Consider the following 26,026-nt stretch of genomic DNA (forward strand, 5'->3'; position numbering starts at 1 on the left):
CGAATACCCCGAGCAGTAATAGAAAACAAGGTATATTCCAATCTCATCTCAATAAAACAAATGATAGAGAGAGTTCTACAGAAGTTGAGAGTGAAATGGAGTGGCGAAAAGTGGAGAGAAAAAAGAGAAAGGCAAGTACAAGAACTATAAATGAAGATGACAAAAGAGTTAGGAAAGGAAGTTTCGAAAACAAAGAAGGGTCGTGTTCAAATCGTAAAAAAGGTAAGGAACAGAATATCAGAAATGAGAAAAAATCTATGATAGTAGAAATAAGAGATGTTGGTGAGAAATCATGCATAAGCAAAATAAGCCCAGCAAGACTCATTAAAGAAATTACCTCGAAGTATGGAGAGGTGAGTAAAATTACAAAAGAAAAGGGAAGCCTGAAAGTTACTTGTATTGATGAAACACAGATGAAAAAGATTTTAGAAATGACTGAACTAATTCACACCCCTGTAAAGGTTGCACAATATATCTGCCCATAACTCAAATCCGCGGTGTTATTCATAAAGTAGATACCCTAATCACGGAGGAAGAACTAAATGAGCTCCTGAAAGAACAAGGTGTGACGTATGTAAAGAGATTCAATAAAAGAATAAACGGTGAATTATCACTAACCCCTTCTGTTCTACTAGTATTCAAAGGGCCAAATCTTCCACACCATGTCTCCTTTCTATACCAAAAATATGTAGTTGATGAGTTTGTCCCTACTGTAACAAGATGCCACAAATGCCAGCAATTTGGGCACATCCAAAAGAATTGCAAGGGTCATTTAAGATGTGGTGAGGCCCACACTTTTGAAATGTGCCCCAATAAAGATCACCCAAAATGCTTGAGATGTAACCTTAATCATTCAGCGGCCTATCAAGGATGTACCTATTATAAGGAAGCAAAAAATATTCAACATGTCAGCTTGCAAAATAATTTAACTTATGCTCAAGCAACAAAAATATACCATCAAGAAAAAAGAGAAGAAAATCATTCAAAAGATCGTGATTCATCAAACAAGAATATAATCAAACCCCCCAAAAGAAAGAAAATCCCTGATCAACCGAATACTTCGGAAGCTGACGTAGAACAAATACCAATTACGGTAAAGAGGTCGACCATAAAAACGGCGACCATATCCACACAAACAGAAACGGCGGAAAAGTCTGTTCAGACAGATGCGCAAGAATTTACTTCTAATCATAGGCCTAATGAAGCAGAAGAATCTGGGCCTGTAATTCCCGCATCCACAGAAAATGCTAGAGTCGACTTTTTGGCTTTCATCACTTTTATTGTAAATAACCTTGACAAAGAAACTTCACATTCAAACAGAATTAGATTAGTGGTTGATGCAGCCAAGCGATGCTTAGACATCAACGAGGTGTCTCCAGAGATGATCCACGATCGTCTTCAGTAATAAAGACAGCTCAAAGACTATCAACGCTCGGACTTTCAATATTTTACAATGGAATGCCCAAAGCATGAATGCCCACGGTCCAGACTTTTACAAAGAGCTAATAGAAAGTGTAGAATTAAACTCACTCCCTGCCTTGATATGTTTACAAGAAACGTGGTTCACTGATTTCAATATATTAGCAATTCCAGATTTCATCCCAGTAATAAAAAATAGAGGCCAAGGAGGAAGAGGAGGAATTGCAATATATGTGCATAAAACAGTTACTTTCAAAGAAGTTAATTTCCCTCAAATCAAGGAATATCAAAGAATTGACATTTTCACTTATGACAAGGTCATTTCATTAATCAATTATTATAATCCCTGTCAAAAGATAGAATTGCGCGATTTAGAAGATTTGATTGAAAATTGTTCAAAAAACATAATAATTACAGGTGATTTCAATTCACACAACCCTCTGTGGGGTAGCATAAAGCGAGATAGTAATGGGACATTAGTTGAAAACTTTATAACAAAACATGATTTAGTAGTATTGAATGATGGGACACCTACAAGAATGGACATCCATACAGGGACAAGGTCTTGCCTAGACTTAACAATTGCTTCGAAGGAAATTGCCAGCAAACTAAAATGGAACGTGCTAGGAAATTTCGGGAGTGATCACAATGTCATCAAGTGCTCACTGCACGAAATAGAATATGTAGATCATAATATCAATCATCATGAAAAGAATTGGTCCTTCAAGCATGTAAACTGGGAAATATATCGGGAAAAAATGAAACATAAATTTAGTAAAATAAAGATATTACAATTTTCACACGATCTGAATATTCAAGATAAATACAATTTGATTTTGCAGATAATTAACGAAGTGGCAGAAGAAACCCTTCGCAAAGCAGGCCGAAATCGAAAAGCCAAAAACCCAGTTCCTTGGTGGACACTAGAATACCAAGAAGCAATTAAAGAAAGAAATAAATATTGAAATCGATTAAATAGACATTTTAGAAAGGAGGACTTGGAAATGTATAGGAAAAAGAAAGCATATGCCCAAAAAATAAAGAGACGAACACAAAAGGAATACTGGTTAAATTACTGTCAGTCTTTGAAGAGAACATCCAACTTAGGAAAAGTATGGGAAATGGTAAAAGGACTACAAAATGGTTCTGTCTCAAAACATATATTTCCCAATTTATTAACAGAAAACAATACACCAGTAGCTAATGCTCAAGAAAAGGCAGAATTGGTTGCTAAGGCTTTTAAAACGATAGACAATCGATTAGACAATGACGAGATTATTAGAAGAAATTCATTTGAAAATTTAATACAAAATACGATCAAAGAAAGCTGCTCCTCTGAATCACCTCTTGATGATGAATTTACATATGATGAATTAACAAGCGCTGTTAAAGAAATGAAAAATTCTGCAGCAGGAACAGATGGAATCAAATCAATTATGATACAACACCTACCGAAAATAGCTCTTCAGTTCATATTAGCTTTAGTAAACAATATTTGGAATTCCTCAATTCTACCCTCAGATTGGCATTATTCTACCCAGATCCCTGTACTTAAACCAGGTAAAGACCCAACAAACCCTTCTTCATATCGACCTATTTCCTTGACATCAACTTTCTCCAAACTGATGGAAAGAATGGTTAAAAATAGACTTGTATGGACTTGTATAGAGCGATGCAGTATCCTGACACCAACACAGGCAGGATTTAGAAAAAATAGAAGTTCTTTAGATCAGCTCCTTAGATTAGAAACGGACATACAGAAAGGATTAGCTAACAAGGAGTATGTCCTAGTTATTTTCATTGACCTTGAAAAGGCATACGACCTTTTATGGAGAAAGGGAATAGTATTTAAATGTCATCAAGCTGGTATAAAAGGAAAAATGTTACAGTGGATTAATTCATTTTTACAAGATCGATATTGCAAGGTAAAAATTAATGGCCAGTTATCTTCACAATTTGTTCTGGAAAATGGAACGCCCCAAGGTAGTGTTATTAGTCCAATTTTGTTAAATTTAATGTTGAATGATCTAAAACTGATAGAAAAATCTGTTAAAATATCTATGTATGCCGATGATATTGCCGTATGGTGCTCAGGCAGAAATCTTGACTTTTTACAAAAGAAAATGCAGAAAGCTATAAAAGAAATTGAACAGTGGTGCTCAACCTGAAGTATGATTATTTCTCCTCAAAAGTCTGCTGTTATGATTTTTACCAATAGGCAGCATATAGAGGTAAATATTAAGGTTAAAGATAACTCTATACCACAATACAAAGAATATAAGTTTCTGGGTATTTGGTTTGATGTGAAACTCACCTGGAAAAAGCACATCGATTATATAAAACTCAGATGTTCAAAAATAATCAATTTGTTACGGTGTATAGCAGGAACAAGTTGGGGAAATAATAAAACAATTCTTTATATAATATACAAAGGACGTATTAGATCAATATTAGACTACGGATGTGAGTTATACGACTCGGCTAGCCTTTCGCTAAAACAAGAATTAGATTCAATCCAATATCAGACACTGAAAATAATAACTGGTGCAATATATAACCCTGCCCTTGAAGCACTACAGGTAGAATGTGGTGAAAGACCTTTACAACTAAGAAGAGAACTGTCTGTTGACAAATACATGTTTTATCTTTTAACAAACAGAGATAGTCATCATCCTACTTTAGAAATTATTGAACCTTCCTGGTATACTGATAAATTTACTTGGAAATCAGGTCGTGGACCCTTTGTAGTCAGAGCATGTAAGCCAAATGAAGAGATCCAAATTGAACAACTAAGCCAAAGAATATTACGAGAACCTTTTTGGTCATATGAAATACCTAGTATATCTTACTATATCCATAAGATTATCAATAAACAACGTAACTTAGTACAAGATATGAAAAACTGTGTCTCAGAAAGGATACATACAAGATGGAAAGGTTACTTAAATATCTACACTGATGGATCAAAACAAGAAGACAAGAGAACCGGCTCTGCTTTTTATATACCAGAACTGGATATTAAAAGATTCTATAGATTAAATTCTGTAAGTATAATGAGAGCCGAATTAACAGCAATAGTAATGGCACTTGATTGGCTAGGAGATAACAGAGGTATGTCCGTGGTAATTTTTACAGATTCGTTGTCTGCTCTTCAAGCACTTGAAAGCAATCGTATACAAAACAATCTTATTGTCGATATCTTGTATAAAATCAAAGTTTTACAATTATCAGATATTTATGTCAATTTTGAATGGATACCATCCCATTGTCGTATTCACGGGAACGATGTGGCAGACCTTTTAGCAAAAAAAGGAACATCAAAAGAACAAGTTGAATTAAACATTCCATATATCAAAGAGGAATGGAAAACCCACATGTCTTTGATTTATAAAGAAATATGGCAGGCTCAATGGGTATCCTCATCTAAAGGAAGACATTTATTTAGCATCCAACCCAACGTGGCAGATACAATTAGTTATCAAGGTCTCATTCGGTTTGAAGAGACTATGATACACCGTTTAAGACTCGGAAAATGTAAATTGAATTATTATCTGTATAAATTTAATCAACATGAAAATGGTCTATGTTCCCATTGTCAGGTTCCTGAGACAATAGAACATTTTTTACTACAATGTAAGAAATATGAAAGAGAAAGAAGAATTATGCAAAGAAGCCTGAAATTAAACAAGCCAATATCAGATCTGGCAACATTATTGGGAAGAAATGCAGATTATAAAGTCATCCTGAATTACGTGAAAAAAACAAAGAGATTCGAATAAGAATATTCCACTGATCTATCTCCATCTCTTTCTCTCTCTCTCTCATCCTTTTGTTCTGATGATTAGTGATAATTCTTAGACTACTAAAATTGAGCTTCGACCTAGCTTCTTATATAAGTTTGCATACTATGAAGTACAAAAACGCACATTTAATGGTGGTGGTAACTAATCATAATTATATTGCACCTCGCTATATGACAGGTCAGACTAGTCGTTGAGGAATATACATACATATAAAAACATACTTTGATATTTAAAACTTTACAAATATAAGTTTCAGGAAACTAAAATCATTACCAAATCGGTGATTGTTGTTATCAGCGATTTCACCAGACGGCTGTATTAGGTGATTTGCGTCGAGACGATTTTGTGACCACTCGCAAAGCATTTCGGGATTGAATATAACCACCTTATTTTCTCTGAGCTCTTCGCTGAACCCATCATCACAGTGCAGCTGCAGCGCAGCGCGCAGCCAATGCAATGCATGAATGCATCCGATATGCATGGGTTGTTTTTTCGCCGTCCATGCCATGGTCTCGGACTCAGAGTTGAAATTTAGACCCGGATTTCGGGGATACAGCGCCTTTATTTCAGATTTATAGACTTAAAAGTCAAATGACATTTAAAATTTGAAATCTAACCTTGAGCAATCATCGTTGATAAACATCAGCCCTGAAGCCATTACACTTCAAATCAGGCCAGGCAAATTAGACGTCATTGTCTAAGTTGCTAGATATATGACGAGTCGCCTGAAGCCCCAGCGCATCATCAACGTCACTAGCTAGCTGCGCGACCGGCCCAGACTCGGCGCACCCAGGCCAGAAAAATGACCTCGATTATTACGGTGGTTGTCTATGCATTTATTAGTGGTGCAGCGAAATTCAGCAGAAGAAAATAAGAGATATGAGGTATCCTCGTAACAGGCTTAATATTCCAAAATGAGGAAAAATGTCAAAATCATGATTATTTAAGCTAAATATTTTCTTTAAAAATGTAAGTAATATTTTTAATATTTATACCCAGAATAACCGATCTAATAATTGTTCATTAAAAAATATTTGAAATTAACAAATGAAAAAAAATCAACTCGACAAATTTCCCAAAACCCCACCTTATTTTTTAAAGTGGTCACAAAATTCCAGCGGAGTTGACCTTCCTTAGAGCAACACGCTTGTGTGTTGCTGCCCTCTACGTTCGTTGTCCAACACCAACCAACCAACCGTTAATTTGCACTGCACTCTTATCGAGTGCGACGAAGAAGGGTAAAGAAGGCCGTTTTAATAATAATTCAACCACTGAAATCACACGGACCAGATTTGGACAATGACTTGAAAGCTAAGACATTCGCAGTAGGCTCTACAAGTAAGTTAACAATTTTCTATGATTTTCTTTTCGTAGTTTGTTAAATGGCGCGGCTCGCAGCTAGCTGTAACGTTAGAGTTCGTCAGGACATCCTGTTACTGCTCCTCAGCGCTGCCGGCCGCCGAGGGGCGTGGATGTGTGGCTGCCATGCCGGTGCAAGTCTGCGCACATACATCATATTGACCTTATGATTTGTGTTAAGATTTAACATGAACTTATTTTTATTTCACAAAATCTTTCAGTTGATAATGTTCCATATATTGTTATAAGTAAGTATGCAAAATCTATTTAGAAAATGAGAGAGATATGTGATCGAATGTGAAACCGATTTTCTTGGAAAAAATCTGAGACTCGGCCAGTTATGATTTTCAATTTCAGATTTAACATTATGATAGTGGCAGTGGCCAGTGCCTCGTGTCTGCGCACCAATCACTTTACACACGATTTGAGGATTTTGATGAGAATCACATGAAATGCCGAAAATCGAAATTCATTATTTTTTCCACCATTTTAAGAGTCAGATTTTTTTCATGAATAGCTGTTTATCACTTTTTGACTGTGTGTATTTCAGGAGAGAGGGAGACCCAAAACCACCTGGAGTCATACTGAGCCTCGAGGAGGAGATGAAGTCAGTGAACATGACCTGGGGGGCCGCTGGGGTACCGGTACTAGTTTCCAGAAGAAGGCCCAGCTCAGAACCGCCAGGAGTGGAGATCCGAATACTTCGTTGCTGCCCTCCATGCGAGGAGGCTGTAAGTTAGGTAATTCAGATGTCAAGTTTTCTTTTGGGGTCTTTGTGTATCTTCTATTATGAGAATTATGGAAAAGAGATGGTGATTTCATGGTTTTAAAGATGTAAAATATGAAATTCTAGCACTTTTTTTAGGCCTAATAATTTTTTTTGGAGGTGCGCGATATTTTTGTACATAATGACCCAAGCCTAGTTTCACCACAGATTAATTAATAGCTACACAGATGTTGCATTTACAATTTTGATAAAAATCTACGACAATTTAGCATTTTATAAAATTGAGTGTGTCTAGGAAAGGAAATTCTGAGGAGCTCGATTGAGCTCCTCAAAAACATAAGGAGAGCCGTTTTTTGAGCTCCATGGAATTATAAACATGAAGGACGGATCTCTGCGACATCGATTTCAGAAGTATTCCCAAGACCAAGTGAACTTACTCATTTTTTAATAAATATGATGATGTGCTGTTTATCATTATACTTGAATCATTGATTCACAATCCCATGTATTTTTCTTAATGTGCAAATGGAATTTTACAACACTCTATAGTAACCCTTGCCTGCCTTAGGTGTAGACATGTATTGCTATTCACTGTAATATAGACTATTTGTTGTTCACTGTACTGATTATTTTTCTCTCCATTGTTTAAAAAAAAAATCTTCAGATACATCGCATCAACCAGCAAAGAACGTGTGCCAGTACAGGAAAGGAATGTACCTGTCGCACGTGAACTCTTCAGAGGCAGTGAGGACAACAAGATCTGCAAGCAATTGATCCTTTTTGTAAGAAAATTTCCAATTTGTACATTTCACAATTATTTTTTTTTTAAGCCTTTGTACACATTTAGAGTATCAAGGCTTACAAAATGTAAAAATTAGATGTTTGCCCAAAAATCTTTATGGGAAAGGTGGATTTCCGAGGGAAAACTATCTTTGTTTACACAGTTGTACGAGCAACCTTATACACTGTAAAAAAAAATTAGTAGAAATTACTTAATAAAATTGTGGCAAAAAATTGCCTTAATTTTTTCAAGTATTTATGACTTTGGCAGTTTTAAGTAAAATTTACTTATTTTCTTTGCTTCCATTTTACTCAAGAAAATTAAGTTACAATAACTTAATTCAATTAAGTAAAACAATCAACAAAATATTTTCAAAATATCAAATGGGGGAGTGGACTTTCGTGATTCGAAAGTCCGCTCCCCCACCGTCCCACTTTTGGTGGCATCATTTTCATTTTAGACATGTTTTATCCAAATATTAGACTTTGTGAATTGTCACTTACCTGTACATGTATAGGTACTGACATTTATATTTATACGCGATCGTTTCATTCTTACAAATAAAACAGTGAGAATAATTTTCTGCTAAATGACTATTTAATATTGCCTTTTCATTGATTCAACAAAAGAATACAATAGTTAGCACACCCTTATCCAAAACAATTTCAAACACAAATAGATATGACAGTTATTTAAAAAAAAAAAACATTTACTTGCTCTAATGAATATTCATGCATTATTTAAATATGGCGTTAATTGAAAAATATAAGTACATTCAACATGATTTTATAAGTAACAATCATCTTTGCCTAATTGAGTTAGATTTACTCAATCAAAGCAAGCTATCAATACGTGAATTTTCTTAAATGTATATTGAACCCAAATAAATCAAGTAAATCAAGTAAATTAAAAGACAAGTTGAAACTACTTAAAAACAACGAAAAATAATTACAAATTGTAAATTCTACTTAAATACATTAAGTGTTAACTACTGATTCAAAGATTTTTTTTTACAGTGTAGGAGGCTTGTCTAGGCTCCGTGTTGAAAATACAATGTAAAAATTGATTCACAATCCCATGTATTTTTCTTAAAGTGCAAATGGAATTTTACAACACTCTGTAGTAACCCTTGTCCGCCTTAGGTGTAGACATGTATTGCTATTCACTGTAATATAGACGTATTTGTTATTCACTGTTGTTCACTGTACTGATTATTTTTCTCTCCATTGTTTAAAAAAAAATTATTCAGATACATCGCATCTACCAGCAAAGAACGTGTGCCAGTACAGGAAAGGAATGTACCTGTCGCAGTGAACCCTTCAGAGGCAGTGAGGACAACAAGATCTGCAAGCAAGTGATCCTTTTTGTAAGAAAATTTCTAATTTGTACATTTTACAAATAATTCTTAAAGCCTTTGTACACATTTAGAGTATCAAGGCTTACAAAATGTAAAAATTAAATGTTTGCCCAAAAATCATTATGGGAAAGGTGGATTTCCGAGGGAAATCTATCTTTGTTTACACAGTTGTACGAGCAACCTTATAGGAGGCTTGACTAGGCTGCGTGATGAAAATACAATGTAAAAATGATAAAATTATCTTCATGGAGTCCTCTAGGCTAGCCAGTGACATGGGCCCATGCCCATCAATTTTAATTCATGCTTTTGCATAACCAAATGGCGTGAATTTGGAACTGGAAGTATAATTTCAGATTGACCTCCGAAATGAAACGTGCACAATTAGTCTGAACTAAAATAACATTTCCTGAATTTTTTCTTAAATCTGGAGGCTGAGGTAATTTTTTTATCTTTGAAATTAAATTGGTTCTAATTGTTTTTTACCTCTGACTTACCAGTATGTGTTGGGGTACCGTAGAAGTAGAATTAAAGGGATGGTCCAGGCTGGAAACATATCTCAATAAATAGAGTAAAATTCACAGAGCAAAATGCTGAAAACTTGATAAAAATCGGATAACTAATTAAGGTTTTGAATTTTAAAGATTTGCATTATTCCGATGAAATAGTTTTAGGCATGTCTTCATGAATATTCATTAGGTTGGCTGATGATGTCATATCCCCAATTGCCCTTTTGTATTCTATTATATGAGATTAGGTTTATTAAAGTATTTTTAACCAAGAACTATTGACAATTGGATTGACAACTGATTAGGTGCATTAGTTATTGACGCAACTTATTTCATTACAATGGAGATGCATAATTTACACATGTATGAAAAAATCAAACATTTATGATTTCATCTAACATAAAAAAAGGAAAGTGGAGATGTGACATCAGCCCACCTAATGAATATTCATGACGAAGTGCATACAACTGTTTTCACAAAATATTGATAAACTTTAAAATTCAATAACTTCTTGTTAATCCTATTTTGATGAAATTTTCATCATTTTGCTCTGTGAATTTTACTCTTATTATTTAGATGTAAATATTTTCGGCCCAGACCATCCATTTAATCCTCGGATAAAATTTTATATTTCAATTTTTTGTTTTGCTTTGTCTTGCGTTTTTAAACATGTTTTGGGAACTGTTTTTTTTTAGTTGTCAGCATTAACAAGTTGTCTTTTTCCGACAGTTACCATAGTAACAGTCAGAGGCCAGTGCTTCTCAGCCAATCAAAAGCAATGATTTTACTGAAATAGTCGGCACTGACAATCATGAAATACCCATCAGATGTTAGCAGATAACGAGCAACATAGACTCCTAGATAAATGTATAGGTATAAGGTCGAGGCAATTTCATCTCTGCGATGTCAATTTCAGAAGTATTCCCAAGACCATGTGAACTTACTATACATGTTGTAATAAATATGATGATGTGCTGTCTATTATTTATAATTGAATCATTGAAATATGGAACTTGGAAGAAGTTTCACTATCCCATGTATTTTCTTTATGTGCAGATATAATTTTACACCACTGAAATTTTGTATTACGGTATTCACTGTACTTATTATTTTTCATTCCATTGGTTTGTTTTCTAATCTTCAGATACATCGCATCTACCAGCAAAGATCAAGTGCCACTACAGGAAAGGAAGGTACCTGTCTCACGATTACACTTCAGAGCCAGGGAGGGCCCCAAGATCTCAATAAATAATAATTAAAAAAAGACTCCTTTATCATTCCTTTAAAAATAGTACATATTATTTATTGAAGGTAAATGCTTAGATGCATTATATTCAAATTTTGTCCCCAAGCTAGCTTGTAAAAATTGGATTGATTACATATTTACTGTGTAAGTTAATGATCTTTGTTGACACATAATACAAGAATTATACACAGCATGTTACAGTTTGTAACATAATTTTCTTTCATTAAATTCCTAGTGTTAATACCATACAGATATGTTTTTTGTGACTTTTGTCATTCTCTGATGTTATTTTTGTACAGATTTAAAGAGACTGAGGGATTGATTTACTAGAGCAAGTTAACAGTCCAATCCTGTTATATTGTGCATGTGGAAAGTAACAGGTTTCAATACCATGCGACAAATTTTCCTTGATTCATATCATCAGTCCTATGTGCAAGAATAATTATTTCACTTGTCAATGCACATTGTTATAACAGGAGTGGACATTCAATGTAAAGATATTTAATTCAAATAACAGGCGGGGGGGGGGGGGGTGTTGGTACCAATATTCTAATGTGTGTGCAAGGAAAAACGAAAGAGTGATTATGCAAGAAGAGTGAAAGATCAGGGTTGTACTTATCCATATGATTCATTTTTGTTTATGCTATACGGTAGATTGCAGGGTTGTTTGTAACTGCTTTGTTGTAACTGGTTGTTTTTAACTTGCTCTAGTAAATCAATCCCTCAACCACTTGACAATTTATGTTTTTAACTTGTCCTAACTGGCACCAGTTGACAACTGGTGTTTCCAACTGGTTCTAACTGGCACCAGTTGTTTCCAACTGGTTCTAACTGGCACCAGTTGACAATCATGTTTCCAACTGGTCCTAACTGGTACCAGTTGACAATGGGTATTCCTACTGGTGCCAGTTAGAACCAGTTGCCAACTGGTACCAGTTGGGACCAGTTGCCAACTGGTACCAGTTAGGACCAGTTGTCAACTGGTACCAGTTAGGACCAGTTGTCAACTGGTACCAGTTAGGACCAGTTGCCAACTGGTACCAGTTGCTAACTGGTACCAGTTAGGACCAGTTGTCAACTGGTACCAGTTATGACCAGTTGCCAACTGGTATTTCAAACTGGTACCAGTTACAATTTGTCAACTGGAATCAACTGGATTCCAATTGATTCCAGTATTGGAATCAACTGGATTCCAGTTGATTCCAATTTCCATTTCACATTTCCAGTTCGCTTACTGGAATCAACTGGTACCAGTACCAGTTGGATGAACTGGTCCTTAACTGTTTTTTTGACCTGGGAAGCCATTGCAGTTTGAAATCCCATCGAGGAAACAAGTTTCCCTCCCCTCCCACCCTATGTATTTTTGTTTTATAATATCAGGGTTTTATTTTATAATATCGAGAGGAGAGGACCTAACGTCAGTAAAAAATTTAGACACACGAGGTTACAATGTGTAGGGGCTACATGACTGTGAGCATTGCAGTGTAACAATAAATGATTGTTGTGTGTTTACCACACCAACTGACTTTACACGTAGAGCTGAGTTACTGTTGAGAATAACCATATCCAGGAATTTTGTGTATCACGATTTACAATATTCATAAGAAATATGACATGATGGTTGGGAGGCTGGGCAGAATTACGACAGTAGGTCAGCATGGTTGTGAGGTTTGGAGCGACATTGAGTTTTGAGTCTCTTTGATGGAATTCGGAGCATGGAAAATAATTAGGAAATTTTGTGTTTCACGACTTATGATATTCTTGTGAGCTTTAACTCTATGGTTGGGAGGTTGGGCAGAATTATGTCAGCATGGTTGGGAGGTTGGGAGAGACATTGAGTCCTTGAGCTCTATGATGCAAATAAGGAGCATGGAAAATGTTTAGGAAATTTTGTGTATCAGGATTTATGATGTTCCTGTGAGACACCACGGTTGGGAGGCTGGGCAGAATTATGTCTGCATGGTTGTGAAGTTTGGAGCGACATTGAGTTTTGAGTCTCTTTGGTGGAATTAAGAGCATGGGAAATAAATAGGAAATTTTGTGTTTCACGACTTATGATATTCTTGAAGTTTGGAGTGACATTGAGTTTTGAGTCTCTGGTGGAATTAAGAGCATGGAAAATAAATAGGAAATTTTGTGTTTCACGACTTATGATATTCTTGTGAGATTTTTATGTATGGTTGGGAGGTTGGGCAGAATTATGTCAGCATGGTTGGGAGGTTGGATGAGACATTGAGTCCTTGAGCTCTATGATGCAAATAAGGAGCACGGAAAATGTTTAGGAAACTTTGTGTATCAAGATTTATAATGTTCCTGTGGGACGTTACATTATCAGAGCTGCCAAGTAGTACTGATTTTCCGTATTTAGTACTGAAAATAGAGAAGAATACTGATGGTTTCATGCAAAATACTGATTTCTTAAGTTTCAGTTTGTGTTGTCCTATGGTATTCCTGTGAAAATACTAATTTCCTCACCAAAATAATGATTTTCAGCCTTGAAAATACAGTACTGAAACGTTCTTGTTCAGGTTGGCAGCTCTGCATGGCTTATTATAATCACTCGGGTCGCGTTCGCGTTCGAAATCACTCGGGTCGCGTTCGAAATCACTCGGGTTTTTGATTTTTGGCGATTTTTTTTTATTTCGATGCGATTTCTTTTCTAACGGTGTCTTCAATGGGACAAACACGCTGGGCAAATAAAATGAAATTGAAATTCTAGTTTCGTTTTAAGCCAGCAAATGCCTTAAATAAAATGCATCATCTTAAAGGCGCAAGTGCAATTAAAATGTAATAGAAGTCGCAAGCACGCGCGATGATTCGGAACATGTTATTAAAATGCTTTGGGGAGCTAACGTTTTCAAATCAATTTATTACTATCTTCAGAAATTAACTTTTGATAACCAAGAACAAATATAAAAGAAGCGGGGTCCGCTATCACCACGAGGTTGAAGAGAAGTGTCTATCATCATAAAGGAGGTAAGAGAGTAGTGCAGTGATGTCCGTCGGTAATACGACCTTTAAAAGTTCACGGCGGCGTCCGCTATCACCACGAGGTTGAAGAGAAGATATCTATCCTCGTAAACATCGTCAGAGATAATACTGCGTCTTTCTCCCTGATTAATGCGACCTCTAAATAGCTAGCACCTCAAAAAAATCTTGAAATATGTTCTGAACGATCACGCACTGTAACTAGATCTACGCCGATATTTTATATCCGATTTTTCCTTCAAGGGGCATGATCGAAGATTGGCAGGTGATCGCGCCGATTGTGGTAAAATCGGGTAAAATCAGGAGCCGATTTTAAAATCGGTTAATTAGAACATGTACAATTACGATTTTAAAATTAATTTAAAAATCGATTTCCAAAATCAATTTTAAAATCGATCTAAGATCAATTTTAGATCAGTTTTAGTATTAGTTTTTAAAAGCCCATTCACATTTTTACTGATGCTGACGAAAAGTTAGTTTGGTTGTCAGAGCATTATTTGTCCTGCGTCTAAATAACTATGTCCGATCGAAGGACCGTTTTAATTTCGGAAAGGTAGGAGAGACAGAGAGAGAGACTGATCCCCGTTCAGCTCAACGTATACGTTTGGCACGCGAGCACAAAGAAGATCAATTAAGCACATCACCTAATGCAATGTTTCGAGAATTTAGGTAGGGAATTTTTTAGGTCTCCAGTTACTTAAAGTAGAACTATATTGAAAATCGTAAAAATGGAGAACCATATATCAAATTAAAGGAGAAAATAAGGAGAACACGATGGTGTAAATCATTTATCATGGAGACCGATGGAACTCAGTTAATTGATAGTTTAAAGTTCTCTCTCTGAATGCTTCAAACACGCAGAATTACGTCCGCGAAATTGGGGATTTTTTATGACGTCACTTTCTGTACGAGAGGCGTGATTGGCTCTCCAACGTGAAGCTCCACTTGCATGCAAAACCTGTTGCGAGGGTACGTTTTCTCCACATTGTCACTGAATACTTCGATCCCGAAATGAAAGAAAACCCAGAATTTTATCTAGATTTGGATTTTCAAATTGATGATTATGAAGATGAAGAGAATGATGATGAAGTTTCTAGCTCTAGAAAAACAAAGTGACGTGGATATAGAGGTATACATTAGGGGAATTACGCCGGTGATTATGAGTCGGACAATTCAACTTGCATGCCGATTCGCTACCAACGCATGCAGCTGCTAGCTGCACCGCGGGTCAAATCCATGAAAATGAATTCCATCACGACCACATCCAGACAGAGTCTCTTTCTTCTATCAACAACATAATGAGAATGAAAATAATGATATAACTGTACTTACAAACAAGTGAATATATCCGAACCTAGGCTGAAGGTAAATCAACTCAAGGAATAACAGCAGACGATATGCACCGACGATGAATTTCACGTGGCTGGGAGATTGTCACTCGTTCTGTTAGATAAAATTTCTATCTCATTATTTTGACTAAATTACGAAACTCGGAGAATTATTATTCTACATAAAAATTAAGTAACACCTGGTACTATTTTTTGAATTACGATAAAACCTTTTTGAAGCAAAGAAAATGAGGTAAATTAAAATTAGATATAAAAGATCATCCGCCTAGCTCGCATTCGATTGTAAACAATCAGCAAGGCGAGCATATAGAGTTGGGTAAAGCTACGCTCCAACTCTATGGGCGAGCAAGCCACTGAACTGAAAATACGTATTTTCAGTTCAGTGGAGCAAGCTGGCCATGTGCTTTTGATTGTTTGTTTACAATCGCATGCGGCTAAGTGGATGATCCTTTATATCTTATTTTAATTTACCTCAATTTCTTTGCTTCAAAAATATTTTATCGTAATTCAAAAAATAGTATCAGGTGTTACTTAATTTTTATGTAGAATACTAATTCTCCGAGTTTCGTAATTTAGTCAAAATAATGAGATATGAATTTTATCTAACAGAACGAGTGACAATCTATTCCAGCCACGTGAAATTCATCGTCGGTGCATATCGTCTGCTGCTATTCCTTAAGTTGATTTACCTTCAGCCTAGGTTCGGATATATTCACTTATTTGTAAGTACAGTTATTTTATTATTTTCCTTCTCATTACGCGTTGTTGATAGAGGAAAGAGACTCTGTCTGAATGTGGTCATGCTGCATGGAATTCATTTTCATAGATTTGACCCGCGGTGCAGCTAGCAGCTGCATGCGTTGGTAGCGAATCGGCTTGCAAGTTGAATTGTCTTACTCATCATCACCGGCGTAATTCCCTTAATTTACCACCATCCACGTCACTTTGTTTTTCTAGAGTTAGAAACTTTATCATCATTCTCTTCATCTTCATAATCATCAATTTGAAAATCCAAATCTAGATAAATTTCTGGGTTTTCTTTCATTTCATGATCGTCAGTGTCAGTGTGGAGAAAACGTACAGGTTTTGCATGCAAGTGGAGCTTCACGTGGGAGAGCCAATCACGCCTCTCGTACAGACAGTGACGTCATCAAATTCGAGTCAATTCAGAGACCGATGCGAGGCATATTTCGGAGAGGCATTTTAGCGCTTTTTAATTGGCGATTTCCACCTTATGTATTATTTTCGTTATTTTTGAATGAGGCTAATGGTAATCCTCACATCATTACCTTTCCACTGATATATAATAAGGCCATATTCATAATCAATATATTTCTCCTTTAAAACATGATATGGCGATTTTATCTATAAAATAACACAAATTTTATGAGAAATGGACAATAGTTAAGAGCAGAATTTTAAAACGCCTATCGGAAAGATCGTCCTCAAAGCTCATTACGTATTAGACAGCTGGCAGCCGTCTGTTTCGAGTTTTTTAACATTTTTATTTCTCCTCGTACACAGACGGCTCGCTATGGTGCAACCATCATTACGGGGTTAACAATGCAAAATCCCCCAGACAGCGCTCATCGATTTTTGTCTTTATTTCATAAAAATATATGGAAAGAACTGTATCAAATAAATATTATTATTCCGTTTTGTCCTAAAATGCACCAAAAAAAGAGAAAATAAACTTAAAAGGGGAAAAACAGTAACTAATTGCATCGGCTGTCGCGCAACTTCACTTCCCCGTTTTATTGGAACTTAATGCATAAACATATGGCCATTGAGTCCCTGTACAGATCGAGCTAGAACTTCGGTCTCTGTATTGGTGAGTGGAGCTAATGGAGTTCAGCGGAACAACGAACATTACAGACTGGAGACCGGAGCTTTTGGTCTAACTGCGTATATATGCATTAAACCACGGATGGCTGGCTGTGCATACCGCTGAATAAAATACTTTCGGACGAGCTGCAGACTGACTGGCACTGTAACGTGTGATCTAACTCGGCTGGACTCACGTTACATTGCTCCATGCTACCGATGCACGCCGTGTCCGACCGTGGCCGGGTCCCGCCTTGGGGCCATTGCATGCAGGCATACATGTCCGTACATGGGAATGACGATGTAATATCGATGTGGCAGATATGGCAAGTTCCGACTCGGAGTCCTCGTATAAAAACAGTAGAAGTCTGGATGTATTCTAGGATAGTTGAGCCACATGGCTGATTTGCTTGTTTGTTATGTTAAGCAGTAGGCGAGTGCCTTTTTTTAAGGCACTTGCCGGCTTAAAACGAAACTAGAATTTGAATTTCATTTTATTTTCCCAGCGTGTTTGTCCCATTGAAGACACCGTTAGAAAAAAAAATCGCATCGAAATAAAAAAAATCGCTAAAAATCCAAAACCCGAGTGATTTCGAACGCGAACGCGACCCGAGTGATTATAACAAGCCCTCTGCATTATGGTTGGGAGGCTGGGCAGAATTGTGTCATCATGGTTGTGAGAGACTTTGAGTCCTTGAGCTCTATGAGGGAAATTAGGAGTATGGAAAATGTTTAGGAAATTTTGTGTATCACGATTTATGATGCTCCTGTGAGGCATAACCTAATGGTTGGGAGGTTGGGGTGAATTATGTCAGCATGGTTGGGAGGTTGGGAGAGACATTGAGTCCTTGAGCTCTATGAGCGAATTAGCTACATGGAAAATGTTTAGGAAATTTTGTCTATCAAGATTTATGATACTCCTGTGAAACAGGACATGGTTTGGAGGTTGCGAAGAATTATGTCAGCATTGGTTGGGAGGTTGGGAGAGATATTGATTTTATGTTGGTAATTAGGAGCACAGAAAATCTGACCGTAGCTCTTTGGCCTGCATAAGGTTGGAAGGTTGGGCGGGCAATTACAGCGTTTATCAAGAAAGCGTGCACAGATAGTTGCGGATACAACCATAATATGGATATATAGATATACATGTCATATGTATTTTCAGACTTAATGAAACATATTACATAATGTGGCTAATTTTGGTTGTTACACGTAAATGGTAAGGAGCATGAAAGGATAGCCTTATACAATGTATAGAAGGTTTGCGTTCAGAAACAAATTGTTTGAAACCTGACAGATTACCAATATTAATATCAAAGAATATGCTCCAAAGATGTTGATTACCAAGATTTAGGGGAAATACCCGTGGGAACTACTATCCTGCGGGTGGGTCACGTGATCAACAGCCCCAGGGAGGAATTACTACCCTCCTGGTGTTCACGTGACCATATCTTTCTTCAAGGGCAACCTGAAAACATACCTGTACAAAAGTGTTTTTTGATTGACATTGACTTATTGTTCAGACATGTATTATACAGTGCCGGCCGCGGGAAACGTCACCTTTCGCAATCCTCACGGACGCTAATATTAGGGTCCCCTAACACAAAAGTTAACGCTTAATCATACACTTGATTTTTAAGATTGAATGTGCATTATAGTCAATAGAATCAAACGTAGAAAACTGCTCTACAATCAATGCTAAACTTTGTGTTACAGGGGGGTTACAGGCCCTACAGATCTGCTTTTCGTGTGCAAAATCCTTTTCTGCGACACTCGCACCATACATAGCATGTATATTACGACTGATGGTTTGAGATATTCGAAATGAAGACCTAAAATAGATTATGACATGGATAAGAAAGTGGTTTTTCAAACAAATCGAGTACATATTGAGTGAGGAAAAACTTACTGAATGAAGGCTTAGATATAGATCATTACAGTCCATCGAATCGATATTACATTTAATGTGGATTATTGGTGTATCACTGGCAATTGATTTCATGGGTCAGATCAACCTCTCCAGCCGAACATTTCGCGTGAGTTGATATGTGCACACCATTATGTAATACATTTGAACTCGTTTCTTTTTGTTTCTTTTGTTTCTTTTGTTTATTCCTTCTACACAAACGATATGCCTCTCGCACACGATGTAATGGGCATTATGTTTTACTTCCCCCAGAAATGGGGATTAGATTCAAATTCCGGGGGGACCACTTCCATTAATGAGTGGATACCAGGCACGACCATGGGGTTTCGAAAAATACCCTAAACAAGCTGGGAAGTAATTCTTTTCCAGATTATGAAAATGCATCTCTTAACAAGAATTTGGCTTGTGAAACCCTACAAGTATTGGATATCCCTTTTTTGTCAGCATTTTAAACATCGTTTTGACACCCTTATAACGTTACATAGGCCTATACGTAACGTACCTGCCCACTCTGTCCCCTTTTACGCGTGGTCGCTCCTGGGATCCACTAATCAATGGAAGTGGGCCCCCCGGGCGGCCTCTCGAGCTCTAGGAGGAGTCAAATGTGGCTTTGGAAAGTCGTCCTCAATGAGATATATCGCTGTTACCATAGTAGCAACCAAAATTTTGCACACGAAACGCATATTGAATGTTTCCGTCGCAGATGCGAAACGAAAAAAAAATCTCATGTCACACAATTTGCATTGCAGGACGACCATGATGACGGGCCCAAAAAGTCTCTTCCAAAATCAACTAACGTCGTAAATAAGCGTGCGCGTCCTCAAACGAAAGGTCCGGAGTGCCCCCTAGGGCGAACGCGGTAGCCCTTAGCGGACATTTGAGGGGAGCGGACGAGGGAAGACGCCCGCGTCCGCTCCCCTAGGACATGAGTGCCCTAGGGGAATACCCCGCGTCTATCCTAGGGTGTTTCTGCAGGATGTTCGGCCGTGCATTCTTGGTCGAAAGAAGAGGACTGATTTGACACATTCAAGACTGCATGTGATTTTTATCTCATATCAAGCATAAGTTTTCGAATATTTATCGTGGATAAAATCTGTTATGAAAATTACAAAGTTTTGGGTTGATAACTGGGATTTTAGGCTTTTTCACCGAATTACTTATTGTGTTCGATTACACACTGGGACCAGCATAGAGGGTCCTTTCCTATATATTAATATTCTTTCCGTGGTGTCCGTTATTTCATTCACTCACATGGTTAGTCGTGATTGTAAATGAGTTTCTGACAAAGGAGCAGGTATTTGTCGATGTTGACCCTACATTCCGGAGGTCGTCCTATAACTATTTACTCTATTGTTTCCCTGCATGGTCATCCTTTTTATATACCCTGACATGCCTTTCAGGCGCGGATCTACGAGATGCAGATAAAAGGGAGAAGAAGAAAAAAACAAAAATGAAAGAAAAGGCGAATATGAAGGGATGGATTGAAGACGATAATGAAAGAGATAAGAGAAATAGAAAAAAGTGAGAGAAGGGAAAAGGGAAGAAAGAGAAAATAGGGGGGGCGAAGAGGAGAAAGAGGGAGAGGGGGTAAAGAAAAGAAATAAGGAAAAGGTGAAAATCGAGAAGAAAACAGAGGGAATAACAAAATGCAAGGTGAGACAGAAAGAAAATAGGGAAAAGGAAAATAGATTGAAAATCGAAGGGGAGAAGAGTCAAAGGAAGAAAAGGAAGAACAGAATGAGAAAGAGAGAATGATAAGGAGGGGGATATTAAATGAAAGGAGGAAGGGAGACATAATAAAATTGTCCAGTTTTTCAGAAAATACGTTAGTAACTCGCATCTGCCCATTTTTACGCTGATGACAAGTATTAAACATTCTTGCGCTCAATCTTGTAATTATTTTCTCTCACCTTGCTCACAATTTCCTGCTCTCGTTGCATCAATTAAAAACTTGTCCCGAATTAACATCCGCTTATTCAAGAAAGAAAAATTAAAGAAAAAGGCAAATAGGAAGGGATGGAGGGAAAATGAGAAGGAAAATAGAAAAAGTGAGAGAAGCAGAAGGGAGCGAAGAAAAGAAGGGGAAAGGGGAGAAAGAGAAAATAGAGGGGGCTTATTGTTTCATGGTAATATGGATACCATATAGTTCTGCGGTACTTAGTTATGAAACTTGTTTTACTCAGTAATGCTCACACGTGATGATTAAAAGGATTTTCGACTATATAGAGGTGAACCGGGACGGGGCTTTCATTCTTTAACTTGGCTTGACTAATTCCGTTGTTCCCCGAAAAGAATTGTTAGATTTGATAGTTAGCGTTTGCGTGAGCACCCACCAAAACTCTTAACAAAAGAATGGTTTGTATAGCTCCATTCTTGCTTTGCCGGCAAGTGATAATTAACTCGTTAAGTACCCATTCCACACACTACGTCATAGTAGCTTTCGAAAACATACTTTTACTTGGGTATGTGTTTAAACATTGAAGCTAAATGGGCTATAATTTTTTTAAATAGTTATATTATGTAAATAGCTTTTGCTGCTTTGCTCTGGAGCGCATTGAGCATCCAATCAAGATGGAAAGTGCGCTTTGCAAATGTCATGTATTATTATTTTTAGCTACCATATAACACTGAATTCTGTATTATACCAAGTTGTGACTTGGTTTTATCATTTCCAATTCATATAACAAAATATATTTCGAAGGAAAATCTTGCTTTACTGAAATGAAATTAATAAACAATGTTTATAACTTTAATTGATGTCCGACAAATCTAACAATATAAAACCGCAGTTCGTAAATATGATAGTTTAATCTTTACTTCGACGTCAATTATTCGTGTTATTATCATCATGTAGGTGTATCAGGGATATTAATATTCGTTTTAATCCCATCTATAATTTTATATAAAATTGCGCGAAATATATGTGGTTGTTCTCACTATGAAGCTGCAACCCCTCTTCATTTTTCTCATCCTCCTCTCCCTTCTTCTCCTTTATTATTTCCACCACTTTCATCTCTTCCCAATTCGAATATCTACCAATGTAACTTAAATACCGCAATAGAGAGCAGGTAATGTAATCAGATGTTTTAGCAAAAAGATAAATCTGTTACATCTATTGCATTTAGGTATATTTATATTTTTATAGGGTGAGGGTTTTAGAGACCCGATTTGAACCGAAATGAAAAGAACATCCTCATTTATTGTTGTTAGCGTATCAACAAATTAATCCCCCTCCTCATTTCTATGAACATCCTGTCATAAATTGGGAAGCGGATGTGATCAAAGGAGATCAAATGTGTGGGCGGGGAGCAAGTCTCTACCAGACTGTTGACAATAACAAAAGAACCAAATAAAAAATCGATTAGCACAACCAGTTTTGCTAGTGTTTGCTTTTTGCACGTCTACTTTGTATGATCTTGGTCATACTAGTATTCGTTTTCACCTTTCATTCGCTTTATTAGGGTTGTATCAACCATGTCAACGAATTGACGATCTCAATATTGACCGCACGTTTGTTTTAACATAATGAGAATTCGCAAATGCCCTTGATATTCATAATTCTGTTTTATTTCAAGTTTGTCATTAATGTTTGTTAACATTCACTCTGTTAACAACTTGTCAATTTTGATTTACAAAAAAAATCAAGTCTGCTTATTAATGCCTTTTATCTATTTTAATTATTTTTTGTTGATATCCCTTTCTTTCTTCTTTCCGGATTCCACCCTGTGCACCCCGTTAAACTCAGGGAAGAATGTTTCAAATGTTTTCTAGTTCTTACACTGTTCACAATAAGGAGATGGGATTAGGTGTATTGTTTATGCTGAAGGGAGAGGAATGGGTGCGTATGGAAAAAATATCCCAAAAGATAGAGAATTGATCTCCATGACATTAACTCACAATTGTGTCCTATTTTTTAAAAACAAGTTTGTATGATACACGTATGCCTCCCACGTAAGGCGTAAGGAAAAAAGTTTACCTAATGCATCAAATTAGATTGATTGATTAGATTCATTGCGGTAAATGAAATACAATAAATTCGATGTTCCAGCCAGGGTGACCAGATTTCACAAAATTAAATACGGGACAATCGACAAAGCACTATGTACCATCGGATCGACCGAGCCAGGCCAACAAATCAACAAAAAGGCTACACAATGTTAGACTTGTTAACAAAATATAATTAAGAAAGGGGAAGGGAGGGTGAGCGGAAGAAAGAAAAGAGAAAATAATGAGGAAACAAGAAATGAATTGAGACGAAAGAAAAAAATAAGGAAAAATTAAAAGGAAAAAAGTTTGAATAAAAGAGAGAACGGTTTCCGTCATTACTTGTAATGAATAAAGAAAGAAAGAATTAAAATAAAGGAAGGGAAGATGAATAAATGTGTGAAAGAAAAAACATAAGGAGAGAAAAGAGAAAAGTAAGAAAAATGGAGGAAAAGAGAAAGAAATAAAAAGAATTCCTTCATTATTTGAAAGAAACAAAGACAGAATAAAACATGAAGGAAGAAAGGGAAAGAGGGAATAAGGGAAAACAGAATAAAAAAAAAAGAAAAAAATAACATCTACAAAAAAATAATAATCTACAATTATAATTCCGATCACGCTAGTTTAAAAACATAATGGTCTATCACAAGATAACCAAAGTACATGCACATGTAAACATAATGCAATGTACGTACCCTAGGGCACCCGAGGATAAGTGCGGGCACGGCCAATATTATATAGCACGCAGGAAACTGCGGGCCCGGGAAAACGCCCTCGTCTGCTCCCCTTGAATACCCTCGGTTAGACGCAAAAGCCCCCTAGGGTGTTTGCGTGCTCGGGCGTGACGTTTCCTGCGGCCGGTGTAGCGGCGGATTTGGTTCCACCGGCGGATACCGTATCCGCCGGCAGATATCGTTCTTAATGGCCGATATCGTTTTTAATCGGAACCATATCCGCCGGGTTTGACGCGGCTTGATGTTTGCAGATTTGGTTCCTCGGCGGATTTGGTTCTATTGATTATACGTGTAATATTGATTTGGACAGACAACCTCGGCAGCGCGCGCATGCGCGGCTCGGCAATGTCGATCGCAGGGGGGGATTTTCGTCCGCCTTTAGTGAATTTTTATTCAGGGGCGGATCCATACAGCTTTTGACAAAGGGCTCTATGGGGGTGAGGATTAATAGGAGAAATAATGTCTCGATATGTATTACGTAGACCTAGCTGACACATACGCAAAACTATGCTATTTATTATTATAAGATTTTGATGAAATTTTCATCATTTTGTTTTGTGAATTTTTATACTATTTTCAGTCCGCAGTATGCATCGATCTCTTTAACTGTGCTTTTTCACACCATGTTTAGTGTCAGTTTGCCAGACTGTTTGGCAAAAATTTGCACCCCCATATAGGCCTATAGGTTTTTGAAACTACAAATTTTTTGAAAAATTTCAACAAGTTAAAATTTTCATATTTCAAATAAATGATTCAAATTAGTGTATGAAAATATTTTTTTTGCTGTTAACTCATATTATTGCTTGTAGAATGCTAATTTTTGGTGAAAACATAAATTTTTTATTTCTAACAAACATAAAAAGGGAATGTCAGAACATGATTAATTTCTTATGTAGTTTATTGAAGGCCTATTTTTAAATTTTAATGTATTTTTTTTTTTTTTCAATGTTAAGGAATCTGAATTAATTTATTTGATTTGATTTGATTCATTGTTTTTTTCTGCATCCATGGAACATTCGTATAATACATTTTCCATAACATAATAAACATAATATTATGTTAGCATTTTTGGCATGAATCATAAATAAAGTGTACTAAAAAAATTATTCCAGACAAAAATGATTAACTACCAAATTATTATATGATATTCACAATTTGCAGGAGAAGGATTGTCATCATAAGCAGATTGCTTGAAGAAAAATGACAATCCCAAACTAAAACTAATTAAATAAATTTATGCATTTATAAAGCAGAATGGGCATATATATTTTTAAATACGAAACATCAATTCATGCAATATTTTTAGTATGAAGATGAAGATGATAAAGGTGAGGGTGACGGTGATATGATGATGATGATGATGATTGAAGGGGACCGGAAGATCACCCTGACAAAAGTTAGATACGCCACGTACTGTTTGGTGCTCCCTAATTTACCTCTCAGTCATCAAATTTTAAGATCAATATGGGATCTTTAGTGAAATATAATTTCTCCTTAATATCTTTTGTTTCTTTTACTTTACCCCTCCTGGTTTTCATCTCTTTATTTTTTTTGCCTTTCTTTCTGTCCCTGCTCATTTCGCCCCTTTTGCCTCTTTTCCAGTTTCCTATATCGTTCTTGCACATTATGAATATATCTGGGGCGTATACGCGAGGGTAATATAGCACAAAAAAGGAGAAATATAAAGAGGAAGGGGAGGGAGAGAAAAATAGAAAAAATATACGAGAAAATGTGGAGGAAATAATAATAATACATTGGAATTTCGTAATTCAAGAATTTCATTTGCAGTGATCATTATTTGTACAAATTTATACAAATACTGATTTTAATTATCGAAACTGCCATTGTTTGTCTTTATTTAATACTCTGTATTAATCATAATTGATGCATACTGTGCCCAATTTATCCCCAAAATTGTGATAAGAAGGGCTTTTCATACTGCAATAAATTAATAGGTATAAAATAAATTAACAAATGCATGTTATTAGACTACAAGCATTATCATATCATGGGGTAAATTCT

General features: G+C 36.4%; 1 long non-coding RNA gene and 1 pseudogene across 2 annotated transcripts; both read left to right on the forward strand.

Annotated features, from left to right (window-relative positions):
* Positions 1 to 413: 413 nt before the first annotated feature.
* Positions 414 to 1,617, forward strand: LOC135156015 (uncharacterized; annotated as a pseudogene).
* A 4,565-nt stretch (positions 1,618 to 6,182) lies between these two features.
* On the forward strand, positions 6,183 to 11,427 carry LOC135156014 (uncharacterized). 2 transcript variants are annotated; one of them, XR_010295154.1, is made up of 5 exons: positions 6,183 to 6,560; positions 7,132 to 7,321; positions 7,973 to 8,090; positions 9,339 to 9,455; positions 11,097 to 11,427. It is a non-coding gene; the product is annotated as an uncharacterized LOC135156014 (long non-coding RNA). The 2 variants fall into 2 exon arrangements; XR_010295155.1 differs by lacking the exon at positions 7,973 to 8,090.
* The last annotated feature ends 14,599 nt before the right edge of the window (positions 11,428 to 26,026 follow it).

This window comes from Lytechinus pictus, chromosome 11 (genome assembly GCF_037042905.1).
Source record: "Lytechinus pictus isolate F3 Inbred chromosome 11, Lp3.0, whole genome shotgun sequence".
Lineage (NCBI taxonomy): Eukaryota > Metazoa > Echinodermata > Echinoidea > Temnopleuroida > Toxopneustidae > Lytechinus > Lytechinus pictus.